The 22,267-nt window shown below is 37.8% G+C and overlaps 1 protein-coding gene across 2 annotated transcripts in view; it reads left to right on the top strand.

Annotated features, from left to right (window-relative positions):
- The window catches only part of MCC (MCC regulator of WNT signaling pathway), a 214,042-nt gene that overhangs the window by 117,367 nt on the left and 74,408 nt on the right, over positions 1 to 22,267 (top strand). The window lies entirely within an intron of this gene.

Below are 22,267 nucleotides of genomic sequence, written 5' to 3'. Positions count from 1 at the left end.
ACATAGGTCTGCAATAAGATTGATGACAGTGAAGCAAATTATAATGTGTATCTATCAACAAATTTACAGTTGCAAATGAGGATTGTAACAGGTTGCCATAATATTGGTAATACTGCTATGTGTGCACAAAATTTAATTTGAATTTTGCCATTTTCTAATTCTTGGCATGTTTCTAGGTCTCCTGAATGGTATTTAATCTATTTAATGAAAGACGGGAAAAATAAGAGCCCCAATCCTCATATTTATACACATACCCATATATACAGTTATGTGAAAAAGAAAGTGTACTCTTTGAATTCTATGGTTTTACATATCAGGATATAGTAAAAAAAATCATCTGGTCCTTGGCAGTTCTTAAAAGTAAGTAAATACAGCCTCAGATGAATAACAATATATTATATCATGTCATTTATTTTACAAAAGAAAAGACAAAGTGGAGAAAAACAGAAAAATGTTAAAAACTAAGTACACCTTATGATTCTATAGCTTTAGCTGCAATAACTTGAAATAATCATTGTCTGTATGATATTATCAGTCTCTCACATGGTTGTGGAGGAATTTTGACCCATTCTTTAGAACAGACGTGTCAAACACAAGGCCCGGGGGCTGGATCTGGCCCACGAAGTGGTTTCATGTGGCCCATGAAGCCATCCTGGAAACAGTGAGGAAACGGCCCCCACTGCCTTGGCCCTGGCCCAGAGACCCTCCTTCTGCCAGAGACCCTCAGATCTGTCCCACTCCTGCCCAGGCCCCCATAGGCACCCTTGATGCGAATGATGTAGAGCTGGCCACGCCCACCCAGTAGGCCATATGCACTCTAGCCACACCCACCCAGTAGGCCATGCCCACCCAGGCCACACCCACCCGGCCCCCTGAGGGCAACCGCAATGCTGATGCGGCCCTCAATGAAATTGAGTTTGACACCCCTGCTTTAGAACATTACTTCAGTTCATTGACATTTGTGGGCATTTACTTATGCACAGCGCTCTTAACGTCACACCACAGCATTTCAATCAGGTTGTAGTCTAGACTTGTCTGGACCATTGCAACACCTTGATTCTTTTTTCCCCCAGCCATTGTGTTCTAAATTTGTTGGTGAGCTTGGGATCATTGTCCTGTTGCATGACCCGATGTTGGCCAAAGTTTAGCTTTTGGACAGATGGCCTCACATTTGACTCTAAAATACTTTGGTGCTCAAGTCCTGTGGCTGCAAAACAAGCCCAAAGCATCACCCTTAAGCCACCACAGCTGGTGGTTTGTATGAGATGTTTGTGCTGATATGCTGTGTTTGGTTTTTGCCAAACACGGCACTGTGCATTATCCACTTTGGTCTCATCTGTCCAAAGAACAGTGTTCCAGCAGTCTTGTGATTTGTTCAGATGCAAACCTAAGCCATGCTACCAAGTTCTTTTTGGAGAAAAGAGGCTTTCCCCTGGCAACCCTTCCAAACAAGCCATACCTATTCAGTCTTTTTTCTAATTGTACTGTCATGAACATTAATATTTAACATGCTTATTGAGACCTGTAGTCTGAGATGTAACTCTTGGATTTTTTTGCAATTTCTCTGAGCATTACACTGTCCGACTTTTCTGGGACACTCACCCCTGGGAAGATTGGCAACTGTCTTGAATGTTTTCCACTTGTGAATAATCTTCATCACTGTAGAATGATGGACTTTAAAGTTTGGAAGTGGCCTTGGAACCCTTCTCAGATTGATGTGCAGGAACAATTGCTTTTCTAAGATCATTGCTGATGTCTTTCCTCTTTGGTATTGTGTTAACACACATCTCAATGCCAGAGATCAGGAAACTCATAAAACTTCAGCTTTTTTTTTATTGAAAAGTTTTATCATACATTTTATCTTTAACAATCCCCCCTAGCCCTCCCCTATCCCTCCCTCCCTACCCCTCCCCCCCCTCCCCCCCCCCGACATCCCAGAGCTAAGTACAAGGTATAAAAAACCAAAAAAAACCAATCGTAGACATTCATATGCTAACAACCATAAACTCTGAAATCCATCTCTCTCTAGCTCATATAGGGTAATTACAAACACTATTAATATAAGATATATAAAAAAAAAAGGAAAAGAGAAAAAAAGAGGAGAAAATATAAGATATATAAAAAAAGGAAAAGAGAAAAAAAGAGGAGAAATAAAACTTCAGCTTTTATAGAGGTAGTCATACTTGCTGATGATCAATTTATCAAGGGCACTTGATTAGCAGCATCAGGCTGCTATTTAGCCTCTTCATACCTATGGAAGCAGTAAGTATGTACTTAGTTTTTCACACATGGCTTCTCTATTTTGGCTTCTTTTTCTAAAATAAATGACAACATGGTATAATATGTCATGTGTTGTTGTTTATCTGAGGTTATATTTACCTGTTTTTAAGAATTGCTAAGGACCAGATGATTTTTACTAGGTCCATAACATTCAAAGATGGTGTACTTTCTTTTTTACATGACTGTGCATATTTAATTTAGCTAATTTATATTGTTATTGCATTTGATTTTGTATATTTTATTCATTTATCAAAAATTAAATAACTGGGCAATTTACAAATAAAAGCCATACAACCATATGGAGACATAGGTAAATACAAGTTAGAAACAGAGGTAAAAATAAGTTAAAAAGGCAGAGTGAGTTTCCTCAAGCCACCAATCCTTCCAAGGGTTGAATGTCCCTCTTAGATCCCTATGCCAGTTGGAAGAGCCAGGCCTTGTCATGCCTCCTGAATGCCAGCAGAGTAGGAGCTAGAATAGAGCTGTCATTTAGGTGGAAGAAGTTTGGATGCCAAAGAGAAATTTTCAAAAGATAACATAAACAGCCTGTAGCATTTGAAGTACAACTGTAAGCCCAACCATATCTTTTAGGGCAATTGCTCTAAGATTACCAATTGGAAGTATCAGCTATGGACAATTGTTTCTCTCCATTTCCTCTTTGACCCATGAGTTGAAAACAGACTCAACTCAATTCAAACGACAGCCATCAACCCACCGCAATCAACATCTAAAAAGCCATTTACAACAGGCACTATAAATACCACACACAGAACAATACACACACTGCTAAAGAGAAGTTCCCTGAAGACGGGCTCCAACACGAGTCCAGAAAGTTCGGAAGACAAAACCTCTGGTCCCAGTGACCGATCCAGATTGGATCCTGAGCTATGGGCAATGTTTGAGGTGTGGAAGATCACAGCTCTTGATGTTCCAAGTTGCCACAAGAGGTCATCTGAGGATCTGACAATATCATTCAAAAGGACAAGACCAAAACAATTTAGATTCTTTTGGCTGTGTTTCTCCCTTCTCTCTTCCTCGTATGCTAATGGTAAGAATGGAAAGAGAAACCACTCTTATTACCATCATAAAGTTAAGCCCACTCCAACCCCACACTGCCATCATATAGCAATTTAGACTGGATTTGAAAGGGTTTCAAAGAGATGTGAGATGTTCAGATATAATTTTACTTCTGCATCTACTATAGGCTAGGCATCTTTTTAATTTAGCTGTTGCTCTCTTTCCAATTCTGTGGTTTAGAACCTTAAGGAAAATCTCTAGTTTCATCTACAATGAAACTTGCTCCAGGCACCGGTAAGTTCTATGGACACAGCATTTCTCCTGCTTCCACATTGAGCAGGTGCAGGCCTCTTAGCTCTCTGTAGGGCACAACATGCTTTAAAAATAAACAACAAAGAAAAGAATTTTTAATCAGAGCTTTGTTTGATTCTCTCAGTTTTTCTTTGCATTTGTGATGTTCATGAAGTCATGAATCATTCCAATTCAGTATACAAAAAATTATTTTGTTGAGAAAAGATTTGTATAGTCTCCATTGGCCTAGTCCAGGGGTAGGCAACCTCGGCTCTTTTATGACTCATGGACTTCAACTCCCAGAATTCCTGAGTCAGCTGACTCAGGAATTCTGGGAGTTGAAGCCCATGAGTCATAAAAGAGCCGAGGTTGCCTGCCCCTAGCCTAGTCTTTCTCTGCCAAATGTATTGGGACTTCAATGCCCTTCATCTCAGATGTCATGATGGTTGTCACTGAAGGGAGTTATAGTCAAGACATCTGGAAAACTGCTTATGAGAAGGATTTGTTAAGCATATTATATTTATTTCTTTTTAGTTTATGTGTTTATTGCTAAATATTTAAAATACAAAAATAGCAAAAAAGCAAAATAACACAAAAAGGCTGCCAACTTTGAATTTAAAAAATGTAATTGAAAAAGGTGAAAAATACATTACTTTTTAATGATATATTCTCTGCTTCCTGATCATTTGTATCCTAAACCAAAAGCCACAGTTTATATATTTAAACTTTGTGCTAGAAATTGTTACTAGTTTCTAATTTGACTCCTAAAAACCATATTCCTGTTATCTAAATCTGTCTTGCTGTGAGGTACAAAAGTTATTTCTTGAGGATATTAGATCTTCTGTGTGTGATATTGCTATATATGACTGGGAGAAGGGAGCTGCCTAGGAACCATTAAATTGATCAAGTGAAAGATTGCAAAGCCCTATTCAACAGCTTGCTGAGTCTTCTATCCAATGAACAAAAAAAGCAATACAAAGTTTTATGTACATTGAAGTTGCAAATTGCAGACTTTTTATATTAAAGACTATAGCTACATTAGTACATATTTTTTTTTAAAAAATTACACTTCCTTAATGACATCAGGAAAATAAGCTATTAATCCAGTGGCGACTGCTTCATCTTATTTTACAGATGTTTTAGCTATGATTGTTAAAAATACTTTGCTATAGTTTAAGCAACAAAGTTTTAAAGATGGACTAGACAATCCATGATGCATTGGATCATTTTTTAAAGAATATTTCCTCACCTAAACAGAATTACAACAGGTGGGCAAAAATCCGTGGGAGTGGGACAACTTCCAAATTCTTATTGGCTTTCCCATTGAGTTTCTTGTGGGAAGCTGGCAGTAAGTGGTGGAAATCTTCCTTCCTTCCTTCCTTCCTTCCTTCCTTCCTTCCTTCCTTCCTTCCTTCCTTCCTTCCTTCCTTCCTTCCTTCCTTCCTTCCTTCCTTCCTTCCTCCTCCTTTCCTTCCTTCCTTTCCCAGCTTGGATATTTAAAATATGTGCAGGGTTTGGTTTAGTAATAATGTTAACATTTGTGCAGTCATTACTTAAGTTTTCATTTTCACGTGCTTTTTAAAAAATTAGTTATTTTAAAAATTTGTCTATTTTTTGTTTCTTAGATGGTTTGAGGAATATCTGTATGCCAGAATTCATTTTTTGTCATTTCTTCCTCTTTTCCATGTATAAGCTCATCTTTATGCACAGGATCCAGTAATTAAAAAAGATTAAAAAGATAGTATAAGATAAAAATAGAAATTTACCAATAGACCCTGATCGCTAGGTGCTTTCCACTTCGCCATTTTGGTTCCCTCCAGTTTATTCAAGGTGTATATATAAGTCTATCTCTCTGCTGTCAGTTTACTGTGTAAAGAATAAATGTTGGAACTACCATAAATCTTCAATATCTATTTTGTACCAATTCTTGGCACAAAATTATTCAATTTTAGGAAAGGGTAAAAATAGTTCATTTTTCCCCAGTAAAGAAATAAAAGTGGTTTCTTTTCCTTAAAGCATTGTGACATTTGCTCTTATGTTAGTAAGTTATATTCCAATTCCAGGTAATTAAGTTGTGTTTAGTTCTGAGAAGAGGTACACTATTAAAGTATTCGTTTTTCTCAGACTCCTTATGAAAACATCACATTTCTAATAATCATATTGAAAATGTGGGGGGGTAGGTGGGAGGATATGCCTTCAGATCAGTTTTTGACTTTTGGAGCTACCCTGGACAGGTTCCTGCAGTTGTCTGGACAAGATTTTTCTGAAGTCGTTTGCCATTGCCTCTCCATCCTAGGGTTGAGAGAATGTGACTGGCTCAAGGTCACCCAGATGGTTTTATGGCTAAGGCAAAATTAGAACTCACAGTCTCCCAGTTTCTAGCATGGTGCCTTAACCACTAAGCCAAACTGGCTGTTTTTGAATATGTATGTTCATTAAATTCCTTAGTTAATGTATTATGGAGTAAGATAGCCATTTTATAATGAAATTGTTTTGTTCGTTTTATACTGAATAATAATAATTAAGCTGAGCTGCTGTGGATACATTAAGATTCAGTGTTTCATCAGAATTGTTTCTTAATGGGCAAATCCTCTCCTTGGATATAACCTGCCCAAAATAATCTGGAAATCAATTAACTTCCAAATCTAATTAAATAAATAAATAATGAAATAACCATTTTTAAAAGAGCATAATAAGAAAATAATAATAAGGATTTGTAAATGCTAGTTCAGTGACAGTTCACCTGCCTATGCAGCAGTAACCTAGGCAATAAAAATACAAAACCACAAAAAATCATTACATCTTGCCATTTTAACTAATTCTCGAACTTATAATTTGAGTATTTAAGGAGCTGGTATCAACTGGATTTCATATTCTTTTCCATTTGGATTGTTTTGTTTTAACTTTGAGATTGGGACTGAACTAATCTTGATTATCTTGGCAGATGATTTCTGCTAGACACTATACGAGAGGAGCATATTCCCACTGATTTTACTGGATTTTGTTAGGAAGGTTGTTGAACTGGTAATAGTGGATCAATTTCGCAGCATTTTAGAAAAAGTAGATTTTCTGACTAAGTCCAGGTTTGGAGACTTGTATGGGTATGGTGAACCCTTTCTGGACTAAACCTTTCAGCGGCTTTTGATGGCATCAATCATGGTATCCTGTTGGACTGTCTGCAGAGGTTGAAGATAACAGACAATGGTCTATAATGGTCCAGCTCCTTTCTTCAGTGGTTAGTTCCAATTTTCACATTGAGGAAGTAATGATTGGCTAAATGGCCCCTGAATGGGTGTTACTGCTTGAGGTCATTCAATGGGGTGCAGTATCATGAGTATGTTGATGATACCCAATTGTACATCACTGTTGTTGATGTTCTTTTCTGGTGCCTGAAAGGCACCTGGGCCTGGCTGGAAAAAAAACAGCTGAAGGTGAGGCCTAGTAAATCTGAGCTGTTGTGGATGTAATGGGGTTCTCTGTTACATCAGTTATTCCTAGATGGACAAATACTCTCATGTTTGTTCCAGTTGATTTCTGAGTACAGTTTAAGGTATTGGTTTTAACCTTTCAAGCTCTTTAAGATTTGCTGCCTAGGTGCAATACAGTCTACTCCAGCCATTACTGGTCCCATCATTAGATTAAGCAGAGAGAAATATTATTGATCCCACATTTTTGGGAGGTCCAGGAGGCTAAAGTTAGAAGTGCTATCTTTCTGTAGTGGAGCCAATTCTGTGGATTGGCCTCCTAGTTTTAATTTTAGTGATTTTTTTATATCCATATTTGGCTGAAGGCTTTGTAATACTATATATATTAGGGGAACTGAATCTAAAAGATGAAATAAATTTAAGAAGTCAACATGGATTGAACATCCTTCTACTATTGATATCACTATTTATTGAAATAAAAAATTAAAAATTACAGATAATATCTATTCAGTAATTTCTATTATATTAAATTGCTGATCTTTTAGAAAATATGTCCTTGAGTTGGCTGCTGTATCAGAAAATTTGGAAATGTATCAGAAAATTTGGAAATGGAATTCCTTTTTTCTGTTCCATTAAGGAACAAAAGATAGAATTGCTGTGAACTGCCTTTTGATTACCAGCCTTAGAAATCCTCAGGAAATATCCTCATTGAGAGTTAAAAATGTTGTGCTATTGACTGTTTTTCTCTGCTAGTACCAATCATACACAGCTCAGGGCGTTGGTTAAGATAGACATCAATCGCTTAGAATAAATCAAAGGCAACCAAATAGAATTTGTTTAAGTCAAGTAAAAAGAAAATGAGCCAAAAGATTTATATAAAAAAGATTGTCTCCAAAAGTCTTGGATTTGATTCCCAAACCATTCAAAAGGTTACCCCTGAATTATTTTTAATACCAGCTTTTTGTCCTGGTGCTATCATTTATTTGTATTGCAGTTCCCTGCATGCACTCCTATGATAATCCTTGGTTTAAAATGTTGTATTTTGAAATGTATGAGAACCAATTTAAAAGCCTACAAAATTCATATTGAATGGCTGAAAGAATGAAGGCCAGTGCATTCTGCATCAACCACAATTGCCAGTTAGTTTTAAAGACAGTCCCAGTTTCAAGGCAATGAGGGTAAGACTTTGGTTGCCAGGGTATCTTGCTCCAGAGAGGGCCCCAAAAGCCATATTTGCTGTGGCTGTGCAAAGGTCCCATGAACATGGCCTCTACCTGCTGATCAAGCATTAGCTGTGATTCTAGCAAAATGTTCATTAAGAAGGGGAACCCGGAGCTAACAAAGAAGCAAACATTATCTTCACTGAGATATACCAACTTAACTAGACATTATTGCAGTGATTCTGGGCAGCTACAGATTAAACCAACAGATTAAACACTTTGATTTTAATGAATTAAAAATAATAATCTTAGTGCATTATCTGACAGAGTGTTGCCATAGCTATTCTATTACACTGTGTTCCACTGCTTCTAGTTTCTAGTTTCTACAAATTAAAAAAAATTAGGAATGAAGGAAAATATACGTGTCCCAGGATAATGTTGTAGGATCCAATCTGGGTCTGTCACCGGGACCAGATGACCAACCCAGGTTCGATATTGCAAAAAAATAAAAATAAACCATGGGTTAAACTGTGGTTCATGTCAAACTAGTTTGTATTAATAATGTGGTGGTGGTGGTCGTGGTGAAGTTGGAAGGGACCTTGGAAGTCATCTAGTCCAACCCCCTGCTCGGGCAGGAAACCCTATACTGTTTCAGACAAAGGGCTGTCCAGTCTCTTAAAAACTTCCAGTGTTGGAGCATTCACCACTTCTGGTGGCAGGTTGTTCCACTGATTAATTGTTCTAACTGTCAGGAAGTTTCTCCTTAGTTCTAGGTTGCTTCTCTCCTTGATTAGTTTACATCTGTTGCTTCTTGTCCTGCCTTCAGGCACTTTGGAGAATAACTTGACTCCCTCTTCTTTGTGGCAGCCCCTGAGATATTGGAACACTGGTATCATGTCCCCCCTCATCCTTCTCTTCATTAAACTAGACATACCCAATTCCAGCAACCATTCCTCATATATTTTAGCCTCCAGACCTCTAATCATCTTTGTTGGTTTTTTCTGCACTCTTTCTAGAGTCTCAACATCTTTTTACATCGTGGTGACCAAAAGTGGATGCAGTATTCCAAGTGTGGCCTGACCAAGGCATTGTAAAGTGGTATTAATACTTTACATGATCTTGATTCTATCCCTCTGTTAATGTAGCCTAACACTGTGTTGGCTTTTTTGGCAGCTGCAGCACACTGCTGGCTCATATTTAAGTGATTGTCCACTAGGACTCTTGAGATCCCACTCACAGTTAGTACTATTGAGCAGGGTACCACCTACTATACCTGTGCATTTGGTTTTTCTTGCCTAAATGTAGAACCTTACTTTTTCACCATTGAATTTCATTTTGTTAGATAGCGCTCAATGTTCAGGTTTGTCAAGATCCTTCTGTATCTTATGCCTATCTTCTGGAGTGTTGGCTATTCCTGCCACCTTGGCATCGTCTGCAAATTTGATGAGTTCCCCATCTATCCCGTCTTCCAAATCATTGATGAAGATGTTGAAGAGCACTGGGCCCAGAACAGAGCCCTGGGGCATCCCACTACATGCTTCCCTCCATGTAGATGCAGTTCCCTTGAGGACTACACACTGAGTACTGCCGGTCAGCCAGCTACGGATCCATCTGGTGGTGATGCTGTCTAACCCACATTTTTCTATCTTATCAAGTAGTAGGTTGTGATCTACTTTATCAAATGCCTTACTGAAGTCCAAGTAAATTATATCCACAGCATCCTCTGGTCCACTATTTTTTTCACTTGGTCAAAGAATGCAATAAGGTTTGTCAGGCATGAGCTGTTTTTGACAAACCCATGTTGCCTTTTAGTAATGACTTTGTTTGCCTCTAGGTGTTCGCTGATTCGTCCCTTGATTATCTTTTCCAGAATTTTCCCAGGTATTGAAATCAGGCTAATAGGTCTGTAGTTTCCTGGATCTATTTTTTCCCCTTTTTTGCAGATGGGAACTTTGTTGTTGTTGTTAGCTGCAAAGTCGTGTCCGACCCATCGCGACCCTATGGACAACATTCCTCCAGGCCTTCCTGTCTTCTACCATCTTCTGGAGTCCATTTAAGCTCACACCTACTGCTTCAGTGACTCCATCCAGCCACCTCATTCTCTGTCGTCCCCTTCTTCTATTGCCCTCGATCTTTCCCAGCATTAGGCTCTTCTCCAGTGAGTCCTTCCTTCTCATTAGGTGGCCAAAGTATTTGAGTTTTAGCTTCAGGATCTGGCCTTCTAAAGAGCAGTCAGGGTTGATCTCCTCTAGGACTGACCGGTTTGATCTCCTTGCAGTCCAAGGGACTCGCAGGAGTCTTCTCCAGCACCATAGTTCAAAGGCCTCAATTCTTTGGCACTCAGCCTTTCTTATGGTCCAACTTTCACTGCCATACATTGCAACTGGGAAGACCATAGCCTTGACTATACGCACTTTTGTTGACAGGGTGATGTCTCTGCTTTTTAGTGTGCTGTCTAGATTTGCCATGGCTTTCCTCCCCAGGAGCAAGCGTCTTTTAATTTCTTGGCTACAGTCCCCATCTGCAGTGATCTTGGAGCCCAGGAAAACAAAATCTGTCACTACCTCCATTTCTTCCCCATCTATTTGCCAAGAATTGAGAGGGCCAGATGCCATGATCTTGGTTTTCTTAATGTTAAGTTTCAACCCAAGTTTTGCACTCTCCTTCTTCACCCGCAACAAGAGGCTCTTTAGTTCTTCTTCACTTTCTGCCATTAGAGTGGTATCATCTGCATATCTTAGGTTGTTGATATTTCTTCCGGCAATCTTAATTCCAACTTTTGATTCATCTAGCCCTGCCTTTCTCATGATGTGCTCTGCATATAAGTTAAATAGGCAGGGCGACAGTATACAGCCTTGCCGGACTCCTTTCCCAATTTTGAACCAATCAGTGGTTCCGTGTCCAGTTCTCACTGTTGCTTCTTGACCCGCATATAGGTTTCTCAAGAGACAAATAAGATGGTCTGGTACACCCATCTCTTTAAGAACTTGCCACAGTTTGTTATGATCCACACAATCAAAGGCTTTAGCATATTCAATGAAGCACAAGTAGATGTTTTTCTGGAACTCCCTAGCTTTCTCCATGATCCAGCGTATGTTGGCAATTTGATCTCTAGTTCCTCTGCCTCTTCGAAATCCTGCCTGTACTTCTGGTAGTTCTCGATCCACATACTGCTGAAGTCTAGCTTGTAGGATTTTAAGCATGACTTTACTAGCATGAGAAATGAGTGCAATGGTGCGATAGTTTGAACATTCTTTGGCACTGCCTTTCTTTGGAATTGGAATGTAAACTGATCTTTTCCAATCCTGTGGCCACTGTTGAGTTTTCCAAATTTGCTGGCAAATTGAGTGTAGCACTTTTACTGCACTGTCTTTTAAGATTTTGAATAGCTCAGCTGGAATACTGTCACCTCCACTAGCTTTGTTGTTGCTCAGCTTTTCTAAGGCCCACTTCACCTCACATTCTAGGATGTCTGGCTCGAGGTCAGTGACCACCTCATTGTGATTATCTGGGACGTTAAGCTCATTCTTGTATAGTTCTTCTGTGTAATTTTGCCACCTCTTCTTAATCTCTTCTGCCTCTGTTAGGTCCCTGCCATTTTGGTCCTTTATCATGCCCATTTTTGCATTAAACGTTCCCTTCATCTCTCCAATTTTCTTGAAAAGATCTCTGGTCCTCCCTATTCTATTGTTTTCTTCTATTTCTTTGCACTGTTCATTTAAGAAGGCATTCTTATCTCTTCTAGCTATTCTCTGGAATTCTGCATTCAATTGGGCATATCTATGTTTTTCTCCCTTGCCTTTCGCTTCCCTCCTTTCCTCAGCTATTTGCAAAGCTTCCTCAGACAGCCATTTTGCTTTCTTGCATTTCTGGGAACTACTGTACATCAGCTCTCTTCCAGTCCTCTGGTAGTTCCCCAGTGCTCCAGGATCTTTGAAAGATATAGTTCAGTGGTTCTGAGATCACATCTGCCAGTTCCTTAAGAACCTTGGGGTGTAACCCCTCTGGTCCTGATGATTTGGACTAGTTTAGGTTGGATAGGTGCTCACTTACCATTTTCTTGCCTATCTTAACTTGTGTTTCTAATCTATTTTTTATGGTACTGTTTTTGATAGGTTGGACTGTTTTTTCCCTTTGTGTAAAGACAGATGCAAAAAATGAGTAAAATAGTTCTGCTTTCTCCCTGTTGCTTGTCACCTTCTTGCCACTTTCCCCCACTAATGGACCAATCATTTCCTTAACTTTTTTCTTGTTTTTTACATGTTGAAAGAAGCCTTTTTTGTTATTTTTGGCTTTGGTCACAAGCCTTAGTTCATTTTAAGCCTTAGCTTTCCTCACCTTAGCTTTCCTTTTACCTTTAAACTGTTGCTAAGAATGAAAAGAGTGTTCAGTTACTGAAATGCAGATGCTTTTATTGATTTGGAGATGCTTATGAGTTGGAACTGATAAATCTATTTAAAAACACAACTCAATTTACCCATACCGTAAAAAATTGCTTATTAAAAGGCATGTTCTTTCCTGATTGGAAAAATGTAACTTCCCTCATCTTATGCTTCAGTAAATTTTGCCAGGATGCCTACAGTTGGCTGTATAAGCAACATACACATCATAGCATACTTATACAATTTTATTTAGTCACAGATAAAATTAATTGCTAATCATTGCTATGAGATACTGTATACTTGGGCAGAATTTCTGCTTACTTTCTTAAGTAAGGAAACAGATGCTTGTTTAAAGGAAGTTAATTAACTGTGCCCTCCAGTGAACATTCAAGAACCAGACAGTTTTTTGTTAACATACATTTCTTTGGTTATAGTATCTATTTGAATGCTTAGTCTAGTCATTCTGCAGTGTTACACTTCTTAATTCGCAAACATAAATTATTGTGAATACTTAATTTGATATAGCTGACATATTAGAACATGTTCTGTAGTGATTGTGCAGTCTCAAGATGATAAACAAGTGTATTACAAAATTGCAGCTGTTTTACAGTGGCCCTGCCTCTTTGTGTCCTATATGGTAACTCTGAGAGATTAGAAGGAATACCTGTTCTGTGCAACTCTCTCTGATGCAATAATGTAGTACAAAATTGACTAATAAACGTCACTTTTATGGGAATATCTTCACTTCCCATAAAATATGGGATTTAACATATTCCCATTTCAGAAGCTTCATAAATGAACATTAATCAATACCATCTATGTATTTTCATATTTCTGTGACAGGTATAAATATATTCCATTTTATTTACAGTTAACTGCTCCATGCTCACTCTGACACAGTTGTGTGCATATGTGTGTGTGTATGAGAAGAGGTGAATCCAGCTAAATGTCTCTTTCTTTAGTATTCCCCAAAGCAGCTTAATCTTGGAATTAATCTCTGTTCATTCCAACCAGCTAATTTCTACTGAAGATGAAGAGAAAGGCAAATTCTGTATATAAAATTACTTCTGAATGACTTCATTCCAAATTATCAGTTACACAGGGGTGTCAAACTGCAGGCAAAACCGCACCCACCCCATTGCCGGCAATGGGGAAAAAGCTCCGTGACGTCGCAAGTTTGACATGTCTGAGTTACAGTTTTAAAAAAAGAAACAAAATGCCCCTAATTTGTTAAATATTGTATATTACATTACTACCATCTTCCCCCAATCAGCAATCTTTTTTAAAAAATCATTATGAATGAGTTACTTAGAATACAACATTTTCCAGGATTTAAGGATACGTTCATTTAAAATAGCAAAATAAGGTGTTTAAAGGAAACTAGTACTTTTATTCTGTATCTCACATTTCTTAGCAATTCATGCATTTTCTCAAATACCAAACCATTTTTTTCTATTCTGAAAAAAATTACTTAGAATTCCATCTCAGACATATTGCTTTGTATTGGTAGTCTTTTGTGAAGGTACAAACCAGTTAGTTTTTAACAATACTGAAGACACAGAACTAATTTCCTGCTCAGAAATGTTAGGAGTTTGAGTATGGTATATTTGTTTGAATGGCTTTTCCATTCATTGGTTGGTATAAGCTTGAAAACCTGTTTGGTGAGAAAAATACATTAGCACATCTGTGTTTCTACCTAATCATCACTGAGCTGTTTTAACTGGGTGGGGTACAGCCTTGCTCAAGGTTAGGAGCCAAAGGGTTGGCTGTTCAGACAGTCTCTGAGGCAGAATTACAATCTTCGGAACTCTGATATTCTTCTCAGGTTAGTGTGAATATTCATAAATATAAATGTTTTAGAAAGAGAATGGAGTGTTTAATGTTTAGTGAACAGAATGGAAAATCTTGAAAGGGATCTATTAATTTCATTACAAATGCAGGGGTACATTTTCCAGAAATTTACAGGCCCTCTTTGTTTTACTAAGTTATTTTTTTAAAGGCTATTATACTTGATTTTTGTCCTAGAGCAAGTTTGTTCTGGGCTCCAAAATTATTTAAGAGGTTTTTTCCACTGAAAGCATAAGAGCTATATAAGATTTATGACTATATGTAGGATTTATAAATACATGTTACTGATCTGATCCTTAGATCTCTTTTTTAATACTGGGTGTTATAAAGTGTATATACGGTGTATTTCTTCCTAAGATTTTATATTGATAAGTCTTTGTTAACTGGTTTCATAAAAAGTTTAGTTTCTCAGTAAAGCTTACCACATAGGTCTGCAATAAGATTGATGACAGTGAAGCAAATTATAATGTGTATCTATCAACAAATTTACAGTTGCAAATGAGGATTGTAACAGGTTGCCATAATATTGGTAATACTGCTATGTGTGCACAAAATTTAATTTGAATTTTGCCATTTTCTAATTCTTGGCATGTTTCTAGGTCTCCTGAATGGTATTTAATCTATTTAATGAAAGACGGGAAAAATAAGAGCCCCAATCCTCATATTTATACACATACCCATATATACAGTTATGTGAAAAAGAAAGTGTACTCTTTGAATTCTATGGTTTTACATATCAGGATATAGTAAAAAAAATCATCTGGTCCTTGGCAGTTCTTAAAAGTAAGTAAATACAGCCTCAGATGAATAACAATATATTATATCATGTCATTTATTTTACAAAAGAAAAGACAAAGTGGAGAAAAACAGAAAAATGTTAAAAACTAAGTACACCTTATGATTCTATAGCTTTAGCTGCAATAACTTGAAATAATCATTGTCTGTATGATATTATCAGTCTCTCACATGGTTGTGGAGGAATTTTGACCCATTCTTTAGAACAGACGTGTCAAACACAAGGCCCGGGGGCTGGATCTGGCCCACGAAGTGGTTTCATGTGGCCCATGAAGCCATCCTGGAAACAGTGAGGAAACGGCCCCCACTGCCTTGGCCCTGGCCCAGAGACCCTCCTTCTGCCAGAGACCCTCAGATCTGTCCCACTCCTGCCCAGGCCCCCATAGGCACCCTTGATGCGAATGATGTAGAGCTGGCCACGCCCACCCAGTAGGCCATATGCACTCTAGCCACACCCACCCAGTAGGCCATGCCCACCCAGGCCACACCCACCCGGCCCCCTGAGGGCAACCGCAATGCTGATGCGGCCCTCAATGAAATTGAGTTTGACACCCCTGCTTTAGAACATTACTTCAGTTCATTGACATTTGTGGGCATTTACTTATGCACAGCGCTCTTAACGTCACACCACAGCATTTCAATCAGGTTGTAGTCTAGACTTGTCTGGACCATTGCAACACCTTGATTCTTTTTTCCCCCAGCCATTGTGTTCTAAATTTGTTGGTGAGCTTGGGATCATTGTCCTGTTGCATGACCCGATGTTGGCCAAAGTTTAGCTTTTGGACAGATGGCCTCACATTTGACTCTAAAATACTTTGGTGCTCAAGTCCTGTGGCTGCAAAACAAGCCCAAAGCATCACCCTTAAGCCACCACAGCTGGTGGTTTGTATGAGATGTTTGTGCTGATATGCTGTGTTTGGTTTTTGCCAAACACGGCACTGTGCATTATCCACTTTGGTCTCATCTGTCCAAAGAACAGTGTTCCAGCAGTCTTGTGATTTGTTCAGATGCAAACCTAAGCCATGCTACCAAGTTCTTTTTGGAGAAAAGAGGCTTTCCCCTGGCAACCCTTCCAAACAAGCCATACCTATTCAGTCTTTTTTCTAATTGTACTGTCATGAACATTAATATTTAACATGCTTATTGAGACCTGTAGTCTGAGATGTAACTCTTGGATTTTTTTGCAATTTCTCTGAGCATTACACTGTCCGACTTTTCTGGGACACTCACCCCTGGGAAGATTGGCAACTGTCTTGAATGTTTTCCACTTGTGAATAATCTTCATCACTGTAGAATGATGGACTTTAAAGTTTGGAAGTGGCCTTGGAACCCTTCTCAGATTGATGTGCAGGAACAATTGCTTTTCTAAGATCATTGCTGATGTCTTTCCTCTTTGGTATTGTGTTAACACACATCTCAATGCCAGAGATCAGGAAACTCATAAAACTTCAGCTTTTTTTTTATTGAAAAGTTTTATCATACATTTTATCTTTAACAATCCCCCCTAGCCCTCCCCTATCCCTCCCTCCCTACCCCTCCCCCCCCTCCCCCCCCCCGACATCCCAGAGCTAAGTACAAGGTATAAAAAACCAAAAAAAACCAATCGTAGACATTCATATGCTAACAACCATAAACTCTGAAATCCATCTCTCTCTAGCTCATATAGGGTAATTACAAACACTATTAATATAAGATATATAAAAAAAAAAGGAAAAGAGAAAAAAAGAGGAGAAAATATAAGATATATAAAAAAAGGAAAAGAGAAAAAAAGAGGAGAAATAAAACTTCAGCTTTTATAGAGGTAGTCATACTTGCTGATGATCAATTTATCAAGGGCACTTGATTAGCAGCATCAGGCTGCTATTTAGCCTCTTCATACCTATGGAAGCAGTAAGTATGTACTTAGTTTTTCACACATGGCTTCTCTATTTTGGCTTCTTTTTCTAAAATAAATGACAACATGGTATAATATGTCATGTGTTGTTGTTTATCTGAGGTTATATTTACCTGTTTTTAAGAATTGCTAAGGACCAGATGATTTTTACTAGGTCCATAACATTCAAAGATGGTGTACTTTCTTTTTTACATGACTGTGCATATTTAATTTAGCTAATTTATATTGTTATTGCATTTGATTTTGTATATTTTATTCATTTATCAAAAATTAAATAACTGGGCAATTTACAAATAAAAGCCATACAACCATATGGAGACATAGGTAAATACAAGTTAGAAACAGAGGTAAAAATAAGTTAAAAAGGCAGAGTGAGTTTCCTCAAGCCACCAATCCTTCCAAGGGTTGAATGTCCCTCTTAGATCCCTATGCCAGTTGGAAGAGCCAGGCCTTGTCATGCCTCCTGAATGCCAGCAGAGTAGGAGCTAGAATAGAGCTGTCATTTAGGTGGAAGAAGTTTGGATGCCAAAGAGAAATTTTCAAAAGATAACATAAACAGCCTGTAGCATTTGAAGTACAACTGTAAGCCCAACCATATCTTTTAGGGCAATTGCTCTAAGATTACCAATTGGAAGTATCAGCTATGGACAATTGTTTCTCTCCATTTCCTCTTTGACCCATGAGTTGAAAACAGACTCAACTCAATTCAAACGACAGCCATCAACCCACCGCAATCAACATCTAAAAAGCCATTTACAACAGGCACTATAAATACCACACACAGAACAATACACACACTGCTAAAGAGAAGTTCCCTGAAGACGGGCTCCAACACGAGTCCAGAAAGTTCGGAAGACAAAACCTCTGGTCCCAGTGACCGATCCAGATTGGATCCTGAGCTATGGGCAATGTTTGAGGTGTGGAAGATCACAGCTCTTGATGTTCCAAGTTGCCACAAGAGGTCATCTGAGGATCTGACAATATCATTCAAAAGGACAAGACCAAAACAATTTAGATTCTTTTGGCTGTGTTTCTCCCTTCTCTCTTCCTCGTATGCTAATGGTAAGAATGGAAAGAGAAACCACTCTTATTACCATCATAAAGTTAAGCCCACTCCAACCCCACACTGCCATCATATAGCAATTTAGACTGGATTTGAAAGGGTTTCAAAGAGATGTGAGATGTTCAGATATAATTTTACTTCTGCATCTACTATAGGCTAGGCATCTTTTTAATTTAGCTGTTGCTCTCTTTCCAATTCTGTGGTTTAGAACCTTAAGGAAAATCTCTAGTTTCATCTACAATGAAACTTGCTCCAGGCACCGGTAAGTTCTATGGACACAGCATTTCTCCTGCTTCCACATTGAGCAGGTGCAGGCCTCTTAGCTCTCTGTAGGGCACAACATGCTTTAAAAATAAACAACAAAGAAAAGAATTTTTAATCAGAGCTTTGTTTGATTCTCTCAGTTTTTCTTTGCATTTGTGATGTTCATGAAGTCATGAATCATTCCAATTCAGTATACAAAAAATTATTTTGTTGAGAAAAGATTTGTATAGTCTCCATTGGCCTAGTCCAGGGGTAGGCAACCTCGGCTCTTTTATGACTCATGGACTTCAACTCCCAGAATTCCTGAGTCAGCTGACTCAGGAATTCTGGGAGTTGAAGCCCATGAGTCATAAAAGAGCCGAGGTTGCCTGCCCCTAGCCTAGTCTTTCTCTGCCAAATGTATTGGGACTTCAATGCCCTTCATCTCAGATGTCATGATGGTTGTCACTGAAGGGAGTTATAGTCAAGACATCTGGAAAACTGCTTATGAGAAGGATTTGTTAAGCATATTATATTTATTTCTTTTTAGTTTATGTGTTTATTGCTAAATATTTAAAATACAAAAATAGCAAAAAAGCAAAATAACACAAAAAGGCTGCCAACTTTGAATTTAAAAAATGTAATTGAAAAAGGTGAAAAATACATTACTTTTTAATGATATATTCTCTGCTTCCTGATCATTTGTATCCTAAACCAAAAGCCACAGTTTATATATTTAAACTTTGTGCTAGAAATTGTTACTAGTTTCTAATTTGACTCCTAAAAACCATATTCCTGTTATCTAAATCTGTCTTGCTGTGAGGTACAAAAGTTATTTCTTGAGGATATTAGATCTTCTGTGTGTGATATTGCTATATATGACTGGGAGAAGGGAGCTGCCTAGGAACCATTAAATTGATCAAGTGAAAGATTGCAAAGCCCTATTCAACAGCTTGCTGAGTCTTCTATCCAATGAACAAAAAAAGCAATACAAAGTTTTATGTACATTGAAGTTGCAAATTGCAGACTTTTTATATTAAAGACTATAGCTACATTAGTACATATTTTTTTTTAAAAAATTACACTTCCTTAATGACATCAGGAAAATAAGCTATTAATCCAGTGGCGACTGCTTCATCTTATTTTACAGATGTTTTAGCTATGATTGTTAAAAATACTTTGCTATAGTTTAAGCAACAAAGTTTTAAAGATGGACTAGACAATCCATGATGCATTGGATCATTTTTTAAAGAATATTTCCTCACCTAAACAGAATTACAACAGGTGGGCAAAAATCCGTGGGAGTGGGACAACTTCCAAATTCTTATTGGCTTTCCCATTGAGTTTCTTGTGGGAAGCTGGCAGTAAGTGGTGGAAATCTTCCTTCCTTCCTTCCTTCCTTCCTTCCTTCCTTCCTTCCTTCCTTCCTTCCTTCCTTCCTTCCTTCCTTCCTTCCTTCCTTCCTTCCTTCCTTCCTTCCTTCCTCCTCCTTTCCTTCCTTCCTTTCCCAGCTTGGATATTTAAAATATGTGCAGGGTTTGGTTTAGTAATAATGTTAACATTTGTGCAGTCATTACTTAAGTTTTCATTTTCACGTGCTTTTTAAAAAATTAGTTATTTTAAAAATTTGTCTATTTTTTGTTTCTTAGATGGTTTGAGGAATATCTGTATGCCAGAATTCATTTTTTGTCATTTCTTCCTCTTTTCCATGTATAAGCTCATCTTTATGCACAGGATCCAGTAATTAAAAAAGATTAAAAAGATAGTATAAGATAAAAATAGAAATTTACCAATAGACCCTGATCGCTAGGTGCTTTCCACTTCGCCATTTTGGTTCCCTCCAGTTTATTCAAGGTGTATATATAAGTCTATCTCTCTGCTGTCAGTTTACTGTGTAAAGAATAAATGTTGGAACTACCATAAATCTTCAATATCTATTTTGTACCAATTCTTGGCACAAAATTATTCAATTTTAGGAAAGGGTAAAAATAGTTCATTTTTCCCCAGTAAAGAAATAAAAGTGGTTTCTTTTCCTTAAAGCATTGTGACATTTGCTCTTATGTTAGTAAGTTATATTCCAATTCCAGGTAATTAAGTTGTGTTTAGTTCTGAGAAGAGGTACACTATTAAAGTATTCGTTTTTCTCAGACTCCTTATGAAAACATCACATTTCTAATAATCATATTGAAAATGTGGGGGGGTAGGTGGGAGGATATGCCTTCAGATCAGTTTTTGACTTTTGGAGCTACCCTGGACAGGTTCCTGCAGTTGTCTGGACAAGATTTTTCTGAAGTCGTTTGCCATTGCCTCTCCATCCTAGGGTTGAGAGAATGTGACTGGCTCAAGGTCACCCAGATGGTTTTATGGCTAAGGCAAAATTAGAACTCACAGTCTCCCAGTTTCTAGCATGGTGCCTTAACCACTAAGCCAAACTGGCTGTTTTTGAATATGTATGTTCATTAAATTCCTTAGTTAATGTATTATGGAGTAAGATAGCCATTTTATAATGAAATTGTTTTGTTCGTTTTATACTGAATAATAATAATTAAGCTGAGCTGCTGTGGATACATTAAGATTCAGTGTTTCATCAGAATTGTTTCTTAATGGGCAAATCCTCTCCTTGGATATAACCTGCCCAAAATAATCTGGAAATCAATTAACTTCCAAATCTAATTAAATAAATAAATAATGAAATAACCATTTTTAAAAGAGCATAATAAGAAAATAATAATAAGGATTTGTAAATGCTAGTTCAGTGACAGTTCACCTGCCTATGCAGCAGTAACCTAGGCAATAAAAATACAAAACCACAAAAAATCATTACATCTTGCCATTTTAACTAATTCTCGAACTTATAATTTGAGTATTTAAGGAGCTGGTATCAACTGGATTTCATATTCTTTTCCATTTGGATTGTTTTGTTTTAACTTTGAGATTGGGACTGAACTAATCTTGATTATCTTGGCAGATGATTTCTGCTAGACACTATACGAGAGGAGCATATTCCCACTGATTTTACTGGATTTTGTTAGGAAGGTTGTTGAACTGGTAATAGTGGATCAATTTCGCAGCATTTTAGAAAAAGTAGATTTTCTGACTAAGTCCAGGTTTGGAGACTTGTATGGGTATGGTGAACCCTTTCTGGACTAAACCTTTCAGCGGCTTTTGATGGCATCAATCATGGTATCCTGTTGGACTGTCTGCAGAGGTTGAAGATAACAGACAATGGTCTATAATGGTCCAGCTCCTTTCTTCAGTGGTTAGTTCCAATTTTCACATTGAGGAAGTAATGATTGGCTAAATGGCCCCTGAATGGGTGTTACTGCTTGAGGTCATTCAATGGGGTGCAGTATCATGAGTATGTTGATGATACCCAATTGTACATCACTGTTGTTGATGTTCTTTTCTGGTGCCTGAAAGGCACCTGGGCCTGGCTGGAAAAAAAACAGCTGAAGGTGAGGCCTAGTAAATCTGAGCTGTTGTGGATGTAATGGGGTTCTCTGTTACATCAGTTATTCCTAGATGGACAAATACTCTCATGTTTGTTCCAGTTGATTTCTGAGTACAGTTTAAGGTATTGGTTTTAACCTTTCAAGCTCTTTAAGATTTGCTGCCTAGGTGCAATACAGTCTACTCCAGCCATTACTGGTCCCATCATTAGATTAAGCAGAGAGAAATATTATTGATCCCACATTTTTGGGAGGTCCAGGAGGCTAAAGTTAGAAGTGCTATCTTTCTGTAGTGGAGCCAATTCTGTGGATTGGCCTCCTAGTTTTAATTAGGCTACCCTGCTCATTGATGTTATAGAAGCTTTTATGTTGCTTTAACCTTTTTATCACTGTTGTGATGTGAATGTTTTACTTGCTTTT

Source organism: Vipera berus, assembly GCF_964194415.1.
Source record: "Vipera berus genome assembly, chromosome: 2".
NCBI lineage: Eukaryota > Metazoa > Chordata > Lepidosauria > Squamata > Viperidae > Vipera > Vipera berus.
The sequence above is the reverse complement of the archived record's forward strand: the minus strand, read 5'-3'. Positions and strand labels throughout refer to the sequence as shown.